Raw genomic sequence first — 10,785 nt, 5'->3', positions numbered from 1 at the left:
CGAGCTTCTCCGGCCAAATCACCGTAATATACCTCCACAAACGTGACAAGGGGAAGAAACCGAGCTTGAGGGTGGCCGGATTACGTCCTGGGTCGGCCGGAGGAGGAAGAAACCGGAGGGGAAAGAGATCGGGCTGAGAGGGGAGAAAGAGTCGGGGAGAGAGAGAAAGGAGAGTTACCCGGTTGGGTAGGTTTCCAAAAATAGAAATCTACCAACAGTAATTTCCATATATATATAACTTACCATGAACAGTAAATTCTACATTTTTAGCCATAACTCTCACATACTAAGTCAAATTTTTACGTACCATATATGCACGCGCTCGGTTTAACGTCCCCTACAACTTTCATGAAGAACATTTTCTCAAATTTTGACCCGAACAAAAAGTCAACTTTTAGGGCCACTAAAATACCGAATTAGGGTAAAAAGTAAGAGCAGTTGTCGTTTACCGTCCAAATGACTAGTAAACGGGTAAGTGAAAATACGGGATGTTACAGCGGAATGACCTCATCTCCAAGCTATAGCAAGATACAGCCTTGTTGCGGGATCACGTGGCAGCTAAGGATAAGAAAGTTGAGAATTTTCAGCGGGAAACTGCCGCTAGTTCCGCTGAGGTGAAGAAGCTAGAGAGCGAGGTTGCTCACCTGGGAGTTGAGGGGGAACATGCGGTGGCCGCCACTGTGGAAACATTTAAGCAGTCGCGGAATACAAGAAGGCCATGACCGAGGCGACGAAGGCTGGTGCCATGGCCAATGTGGAACTGTTGAATCAGAAGGGCGCTATCGATTGGGTCAAGGCATCCCAGCCCACTGGGCCATCAGTTCAAAATGCACCGCCCGCGAGGGATGTGGTTCCAGTTGAGGCTGAGGGTGCCTGCTCAAGTAGCGGTGAGAGTGGTATGCGTCCGGCGGACGACTCTTAGCTAACCCCACCGCCTACTCAGTTCGAGGTCTCCCGTGCTGGCTTTCTGGCTGCCCACACCCAAGCGGACGGTACCATTATAACACCGAGCCCTACCGCTCGAGGGTCCGATCAGACAAGCCATCAGTCCGAGCAACAACCGCCGCCGGAGGGCAAGACTGTCGCTGATGCTCAACCATGAAGATGACTCCCCAACCTGAAGTAGTGCTGTTGATGTTTTTTTTTTTTTTCGCCACTGAGGCCTATTGTAACTCAACGATATTCTTGGGCGGGAATCCCGACCCCCAATATAAAGTTGGTATTTTTGCTTTTGAGATTTTTTTTTTACAAGTTTGGATGCCCTTGCTGATTGCATTGTTTGAATATTTATGAACTGCTCGAGTTTTGACTGCTGTTTTGTGACTCAATGAAACATTAAAGGGATTAAAATTGTTCCAAGTGCACGATGCAGCGAACGTACTCCGCCGAATATTGTTGGCGTTGCCAGTTGATTCTTGTGCTTGGTCTTGTCGACAATGGTTTGAATAATTCCTCGTTTCATTAATAGCAGATATGTCAGCGTTTACAAAAAGCGAGGTTGTACCCGTTGGGTAGCTTCCCTTAGCTAAATATTGAGTCAAAAATTTAGCTAAGCCAAGATGCTCTAGGGTAGCGGTATGACTATTTGTAGTAATACCAAAGGTGCTCGATATTCCAAGGGTGGGTCGTTGTGATGCCGTCCTTGTCCATTAAGTAGAAGGTGCCGGGGCTAACGACTTCCACAATTTTGTATGGACCTTCCCAAGTTGGGCGGAGTGTTGTTGGCGGTGGGATGACTTCCTTCATTACCCAGTCCCCCAGTTGGAGGTTCCAGGTCTTGACCCTGGCGTTGTAGAAACGCGATATCCACTGCTTGTTTTGCAAATTGTGCAAATGGGCCTTGTGTCTTTTTTCCTCTAGGAGGTCTTTGTCGGGGTTGACGCCCTCGCCGTTGGTCTTGGGGCAGTAGCCTTCGACCCTAGCGGTAGGTTGCGTTACCTCAATAGGTAGGACGACCTCAGTTCCGAACATCATGCAGAATGGTGTTTCACTAGTGGCGGAAGTTGGGGTAGTTCTGATGGCCCACAAAACTTCCGGAAGTTTCTCCGCCCATAAACCCTTGGCCTCATCTAGTTTCTTTTTTAGCAGTTTCTTGATTATTTTGTTTGCTGCTTCTACCTGGCCGTTGGTTTGGGGGTGAACGACAGATGCGAAACTCATCTGGGTGCCCAGGTTAGCGGTGAAAGATATGAGTTCCTTGTTATTGAACTGTGTGCCGTTGTCTTTGATGATTGTGTGGGGGACACCATAGCGGCAATAGATGTTCTTCCAGAGGAAGTGAGTTACCTTGGCGGTAGTTATTGCCGTCAGTGGCTCTGCCTCTATCCACTTGCTGTTGTAGTTAATGACGACAATGATGAACTTGAACTGGCCCTTGGCGGTTTGGAATTTTCCCATTAAGTCCAAGCCCCACGTGGAGTGAATCCATGGACCAATGATGATCGACAGTGGTTCCGCCGGGGCATGTGGGAGATCATCATACTGTTGACATTTGTGGCAGGATTTCGATATCCTTCTGGAGTCGTAGCTGAGCGAAGGCCAAAAGTAGCCTTGTCGCATTGTGCGATTTGCCAAGGATCTGGCGCCCGAGTGGTTTACACATTCCCCGCCATGTATCGTTGGCAGAAAGACCCTTCCCTCCTCTGGGGTTAGACACCGGAGGTTGGGATGGGTGAATCCCTGGCGGTAAAGCTTGCCATTTTGGATGTTGTAGTGGGTTGCTCTCCGCTTGAGTTGTCGTGCTTAGACCTTGTCTTCTTGCAATGTTCCATTGCGCTTGTACTCAATGATCTCGTTCATCCAACTGGGATTGACCTCAATGTTGAAGATCTCCGTTAGGGTTTTTGTGATGCCAGGCCTGTCAAGACACTCCACCCTTGTGTCAGCTGGACTTTGGTATGGTTAAGCAGTTGCTAGTCTTGCTAGTGAATCAGCTTTGGCGTTCTTTTTCTTGGGGATCTGTGTGATGGTGTGAAATTTGAATTTTTTGAGGAGCTTTTTGACGTACCCTAAGTACGCCGCTAACTGTTGGTCCTTGGCCTGGAAATTGTCATTGACCTGGTTAAAGACAAGCTGGGAGTCGCTGAATATGTTGACACTATTAGCCCTTGAGTCGATGGCGAGGAGTAGGCCGGCGATGAGCACTTCGTACTCCGCCATGTTGTTTGAGGACTTGAAGTTGAATTTTAACGAGTATTCTACGTTCAGTCCCCCTGGCCTAGTCAAGATGACTCCGGCGCCACTGGCCTTGGCACAAGCGGAGCCGTCCACGTGTAGGTTCCAGTCTGATTGCTGGGGGGCTGGCCCTTCAGCGGTTATCATTGCTGTGCTGGGTTCTGCCTCTATGTTGGGTTCAGCCTGACGCTCAGTGAGCTCGGTAATGAAGTCCGCCACTGCCTGGCCTTTCATGGCGGTTCTTGGTTTGTAGTCAATGTCGAACTCGCTAAGCTTGATGGCCCATTTGCTGAGACAGCCCGAGTGCTTAGGGTTCTGCATTACCTGCCTCAGTGGTTGATTTGTTAAGACATGAATTGTGTGGGCCTGAAAATATTGGCAGAGGCGTCTAACGGGGACGATGAGTGCAAGGGCGAGCTGCTCCAGGGGGGATATCTTGTTTCAGCCCCATTCATGCCTCTGCCGGGGTAGAAAACGGGGAGCTTATCTTGGCCGTCCCGCCGGACAATGGGCAGCTTACCGTTGACTGTGATACCGCTAGGTATATGTACAATGTTTCTCCCTGCACTGGGATAGAGAAGAGCAGAACTGCTGCCAAGTACTTTTCAAGCTTTGGAACGCTGCCTCACAGTCTGGGTTCTAGTCGATGACCTTCTTGTGGGTTGTCTTCAGGACTTTGAAAAACTGGAGGCATCTGTCAGTGAGTCTTGAGATAAATCGAGAGAGGGCGGTTAGTTTTCCTTGGAGGCTTTGAACGTGCTTTTTCCATTCTGGAGCCTTCATGTTGAGGATGGCTTGCACCTTGTCAGGGTTGGCCTCTATGCCCCGCTCACTGACTATGTAACCTAGAAATTTGTTGGCGGTGACGCCGAAGAAGAATTTTTCTGTAAGGCGTATACCGTAGGCCAAGAGAATGGCGAATATAATTATGAGGTTTGCCACGTGTCCGCTGGCCTTTATGCTTTATACCAACAAATCGTCCACGTAGACCTTAATGATTTTTCCCAGATGCTCCACGAACATAGCATTCATCAACCGCTGGTAAGTTGCACCGGCGTTCTTCAAACCGAAAGGCATGACATTGTAGCAGTATAGGCCCTTGTCGGTGGTGAAGGAGGTGCACTTTTGGTCACCAGGGTGCATCTTGATCTGATTGTAGCCGGAGAAGGCGTCCATCATGCTGAGTAGCTCGTGGTCGTCGGTTGCATCAACCAGTTGGTCTATGTGAGCTAGCGGGAAACTGTCTTTAGGGCATGCCTTGTTGAGGCCCTTGAAATCGACACACATTCGCCACTTTCTGCTGGGTTTTTTGACCATGACCAAGTTGGAAATCCACAGAGGGTAATTTACTTGGCGGATGAATCCAATGCTCTGGAGCTTGGCAACCTTTTCCCCTATTGCACAGTATCTCTCCTCATCGAAGGCCCCTCGTCGCTACTTGGTAGGGTAGGCGGATGGTTTGATACTCAATTTGTGGGTGATGATCTCGGAGGAGATGCTTGGCATGTCAGTGTAGGACCATGCAAAGACAGCGGCGTTGTCACGTAGAAATTGGGTGAGTTTATCCGCTACCTTTGGGTCTAGCTGGGTGCCGATGCGGACTGTCCGCTCAGGGTATTTGTCGGATATGCTGATAATCCTTAAGGATGTTTCTGGGTTGACAAGCTCTTTTTTAACATACTTCTTCTCGTCATTCCTGGGGTCCTCAAAGATATCAGGTGTCGCGGCATGATTCCCAATGTTAGGATTTCATGGCGGTGTACTGATCGTGCCACAGTTGTGGAATAGCACTCTCGTGCCAGTTAGCCCCTTCACACAGCCTGTTCCATTGGGAGTAGGGAACTTCATGAGGAGCATGTACCCGGCAATGATGCATTTGAGTTTGTTAAGTGTCAGTCGACCAATGATGGCGTTATATGAACTGAAGCAGTCCACAATGATGAACTCTGTATGGATTTCCGCCATATATGGACTGGCGCCGATGACTAGTCCCATGTAGTCGGAACCCAATGGCTGTGTGACGTCACTGGAGGAGCTAAGTAGTTGCTCATGATCCTGTAGTAGTTTTTTGTTCCGCCGAAGTTTGTCATAGCACTTGTTGAAGATGACATTTACAACGGAGCCGCTGTCGAGAAGGATCCTTCCCACTGACCATTTATCGAGTATGGCGTCGATCAAGAATGGATCGTCGTGGGGCAGATGTACTCCGCGCTCCTCCTCCTCTGAGAAGGTAATGGGCTCCCAACCAGATTTGGGTAGTTTTGCGGATCTCTCATAGCGAATATTGCACACCTCTTTAGGGTGGTTAGCACGTGCATAGTGCTTTTTTGCTCTGTGAGACATGTTAGTGATTGGAGCACCACCGTCGATGGTGTTGATGCAGCCTAAGGGCTCAATTTTGGCAATCACGGGTGGCGGTTGGTGCACCTTGAATTGTTCCATCTTACCGTCTCGGTATAATGTCTCGATGGCTGTTTTGAGGGCATTGCAATTGTTGGTGTTGTGGCTGCTGTCCTCGTGATATTTGCACCACTTGCCAGTGTTTCTGGGCTTTCCCACCCTTGGGTATTTCCTTGGGGGTGGTGGCGGTATCTGGTCCTTGCACTGGTCATATATTTCCTCGTATAAGGCCGTGAGGACTGTAAACACTGCGTACCGCTGGGATGGCTCCGTTTGTTTATTACGGTTATCCCCATGAAATGAGCGGCTACCCCTATTGTAATGCTGGTCCTTCTGCCACTTGCTCTGGTGGTTGCTTTGTTGCCATTCTCTCTTTTTATCAGTTGGCGGTGTAGCAGAGGTTTTGCTAGCGGTTTCCTGATGGCTGGTGGAGGGTTGGGTAGACTTTACATGCGTTGGTGGTGGTGGGGGGCTTCTCCGTATGTAATGAATTATGCTTGTGCATGGATGACAGCCTCACTCATGACATGGTCATAAGCGGCATTTGGATGGTTGTAATTGAGGTGATGGAGAAATGGTCCCTTGAGGAGTCCCTGCTTGAAAGCTGCAAGCGCCATTGTTTTATCAAGATCGCGGCACTGGGATGTTGCCGCTCGCCACCTGGTGACAAACGTCTTCAACGTTTCCTCCACCCCCCGCTTGAGGCTGAATAGCTGAGTTGTATTGTGGTGTCCGGCAGCCAATAGGATGAACCGAGAAAGGAAAGCATTTGATAGGGCATGAAATGAGTCAATGGATCCTGGCGAGCACTCAAAAAACCAACTCATCGCCTCACTATCTAGTGTTTCGCTGAACAAGTGGCAGAGGGTGGCATCATCGAACCCCTTGTTATTGGTGACTTTTTTGAAGGTATCCATATGGACAAAGGGGTCAGTCATCTTGCCGTAATGTGACATCTTTGGCATCTTAGCATGCGCTGGGTGGATAGCATGCAAGATCTTGGCGGTGAATGGTCCTGATCTGGATGCAAAGAGTGGATTTGGTATTGGCGCTGGGGCGCCCGCTTCAGCTCGGATTAGCCTTTGCTATAGTTGTTGCATCTGCTAAAGTATGATGGCGGTTGTGCTTCCATGGGGTCCCTTCTAGATGTTCCACTGAACCAGCTCTCGCCTAGGGACATGTATTTTACCCTCGGTTCTGGCCCTGATTGTTGAGCGGCTGGTATGCGGCTGTGACTCCGCCTCCTGCTCCAACATTAGTTGGGGATCAGGAGGTGGTCCTATTCCTCGTAGCTCTGGTGGGTTCAACGGTACCTATATCTGTATGATTGGTCCGGGTACCAATCCGCCGGTGTTGGGCTGACTGCGCCTAGTGCTCCGCGACTGCTTGCTTTGGGCTGGGTTGGCATTTGCTTCCAGCGCCTTCTTCAGCTCGTCAAATTTTGACATCAGCGTGACCACCTGATTTTGGGCCTCAGCCTTTCCTCTGTGCTCCTACTCGAGCTCTCAGTTTGCCTTGTGAAGGTCCGCCAGTGCCAGCTCATACATAGCGGCGAGGTCCTATACCGGAGGGTGGCTGCCACTCGGCCGAGCCACCGCTGTAGTTTGGGTTGGTGGGACCTGGGAACTGGCCTGTGGTTCCCCGCGGGGGTTGACCGGCGTGTTGAATAGTGCACGGTTAATGTTAACCGCTGGATTGACGTTGATCACTGGGTTGGGGAGGTGGGGGTTGGCGGATTGATCCGCCTGCTCAGTGATTTCTCCGCTACCGTTAGTCATGGTGGATGTGGTGGGATGGCCTTCTTTTCAAGGGTTCCCACAGATGGCGTCAATGTTAATGCTTAAAGTTCAGCGGTAGCTAAACCTTTGTTAATGCTGGTCCGATGGGCGGACCGCAACCTGTGATACTCAGAGTTCCCGCTACCTGTCAAATGAAATACAGAGGGCGTCAGAGAGAGACCGCGCTGGGCGGTCTTCACTTCTCTGATGCCTAAGTTAGTCAATGTATTTGTGTTGACAAAGTAACAGTAGGTAAGTATTAATTGTGTAATTAATGAGGAGAGAGGAGAGGACCTTTTATAGGTGAGGAAGGAACTGATCATCTTCTCCATGTTTTTGATGTGGGACTGATGTGCTTCAGTCCCCAGCTTCTGAAGCTACTGATGGTAACTTGGTGTGGCACGTCAGCCGTGATCTGGGGGCAAGCCGGGGCTCAGGTGGTAGCCTGTTTGGCTGTGCTTCCGTAGGTCACACAGTTGGGGTTAGTTGGTACCGCTGGCAGTATCATGAGTGTGGCTCATTATAGCTAATTATGCTTGCAAATGCTCATGTAAGTACAACAGTCAATGCAAGGACCAAATCCCACCGCCACCCCCAAGAAAGTACCCAAGGGTGGGCAAACCAAGAAACACCGGCAAGTGGTGCAAATACCACAAGGACAACAGTCACAACACTAACAACTGCAATGCTGTCAAAACGGCAATTGAGACTTTGTATCGTACGGCAAGTTGGACTAATTCAAGGTGCGTCAGCCTCCACCAGTGATTGCCAACATCAAGCCCATACGGCGCATTAACACCATCGACTGCGGTACTCCCATCATTAATATGTCTCATAGGGCAAGAAAGCGCTATACACGCCCTAACCACCCCAAAGAAGTTTTCAACATCCACTATGAGAGATTCGTTGAACTCCCAAGGTCTGGTTGGGAACCCATTACCTTCTCTGAGGAAGAAGAGCGTGGAGTGCATCTCCCCCACAACGATCCATTCTTGATTGACGCCATGCTCAATAAATGGTCAGTGGGAAGAGTCATTGTCTACAGCGAATCCGCTATCAATCTCATCTTCACTGGCTACTACAACCAACTTTAGCAGAATAGAAAATTACTCCAAGATCACAAGCCCTTGCTCAACTTCTCTGGCGACATCACACAACCACTAGGTTTTGACTACATGCGCCTAGCCATCAGCGCTAGCTCGTGCACAGAGGAGATACATATAGAGTTCATCGTTGTCGACTGCTTCAGTTCATATAATGCCATCATCGGTCGACCAGCGCTCAACAAGCTAAAGTGCATCATTGTCAGGTATATGCTTCTCATGAAGTTTCCTACACCCAATGGCACGGGCTGTGTGATGGGGAGTCAACAGATGGCACGACAATGTTACTCAACAACTGTGGCACGGTCAATGCGCCGCCATGAGATCCTGACAGTGGGAAATCATGTGCTGTTGACGGATGCAATTGAAGATCCTAGAGACGGCGAGGAGAAATATGTAAAGAAGGAACTATCAACGCAGAAACATCCTTGCAGGTTATCAGCATCTCTGACGAACACCCTGAGCGGACGGTTCGCATCGGCGCTCAACTAACCCCAGAGATAGTGGCGGAACTCACACAATTTATGCGGGATAACGTTGGCGTCTTTGCATGGGCTTATGCTGACATGCCAGGCATCTCCCCTGAGATTATCACACACAAGTTGAGTATTAAACCATCTTTCTATCCAATAAAGCAGAAGAGAAGAGCCTTTGATGAAGAAAGATATCGTGCAATAAGGGAGGAAGCCACAAAGCTATAAGGGATTGGGTTCATCCGCCAAGTCAATTATCCTCGATGGCTTTCCAACTTGGTCATGGTAAAGAAACCTAGCGGAAAGTGGCAAATGTGTGTATACTTCAAGGATCTTAACAAGGCATGCCCAAAGGATAGTTTCCCGCTACCCCGCATTGATCAGCTGGTCGATGCAACAGCGGGGCATAAGCTGCTCAGCATGATGGAAGCCTTCTCCGGGTATAATCAAATCAAGATGCACCCCGGCGACCAAGAATGCACCACCTTCACAACCGACAAGGGCCTATACTATTACAATGTCATGCCTTTCAGATTGAAGAACGTTGGGGCAACATACCAGTGGTTGATGAACACCATGTTCGCTGAGCATCTCAGCAAAATAATAGAAGTCTACGTGGATGACATGCTAGTCAAAAGCATCAAGGCCAGCGGACATGTGGCAAACCTCCGCATCATATTCGCCATTCTCTTGGCCTTCGGTTTGAGCCTTAACCCGGAAAAATATTTTTTTGGCGTCACCGCTAGCAAATTTCTGAGTTACATCATCAGCGAACAAGGCATAGAGGCTAACCCTTACAAAGTGCACACCATCCTCAACATGAAGTCCCTGGTGTGGAAGATGCACATTCAAAGCCTTCAGGGCAAGCTAACCGCCCTTTCTCGGTTCATCTCTAAACTCACCGACAGATGTCTTCCATTCTTCAAAGCCATGAAGAGGACCCATAAGAAGGAAATTGACTAGACCCCGGACTGTGAGGCGGCGTTCCAAAGTTTGAAGGAATATTTAGCGGCAATCCCACTTCTCTCCATTCCTGTATAGGGCGAAATACTCTACATATATCTAGCGGTATCCCCTTCTGCGGTCAGCTGCGCCATAGCACGAAGAGAGGGACAGGACGAGCTCCTGGTGTTCTATGCCGGCAGAGGCATGAACGGCGCTAAAACTAGGTATACCCCCCTAGAGCAGCTAGCCCTTGCACTCATTGTTGCGGCTAGACGTCTCCGCCAGTACTTCCAAGCCTACACAATCCATGTTTTGACAAATCAACCCTAAAGCAGGTTATGCAGAACCCTAAACACTAGGGACTCCTCAGCAAATGGGCTATCGAGCTCAGCGAGTTTGATATCGAGTACAAGCCACGCACCTCCATGAAAGGCTAGGCGGTGGCAGACTTCATCGCTGAGCTCACTGAGTGTCAAGATGAACCCAGCCTCAGGACAAAAGAATGCAACACGACAATGATAACCGTTGAGGAACCAATACTCAAACAGGAGTCAGACTGGAACCTCCATGTGGACGGCTCCACCTGTGCCAAGGCTTGCGGTGCCAGAGTTATATTAATAGGACCAGGGGGATTGAACATGGAGTATGCATTGAAGTTCAATTTCACAGCCTTAAATAACATGGCAGAGTATGAAGCACTCATTACAGGTTTGCTCCTCGCCATCGACTCCGGCGCTGACATCGTCAACATATTCAGCAACTCCCAACTAGTCGTCAACTAGGTCAAGGACAATTTCCAAGCCAAAGACAAACAACTAGCGGCATACTTGGGATATGTCAAGACTCTCCTCAGGAAATTTAAATTCCACACTATCACACAAATCCCCAAGGAAAAGAACGCCAAGGCTGATT

The sequence above is a fragment of the Rosa chinensis genome, chromosome 6 (genome assembly GCF_002994745.2).
Source record: "Rosa chinensis cultivar Old Blush chromosome 6, RchiOBHm-V2, whole genome shotgun sequence".
Classification (NCBI taxonomy): Eukaryota; Viridiplantae; Streptophyta; class Magnoliopsida; order Rosales; family Rosaceae; genus Rosa; species Rosa chinensis.
This window is presented reverse-complemented; position numbering follows the sequence as displayed.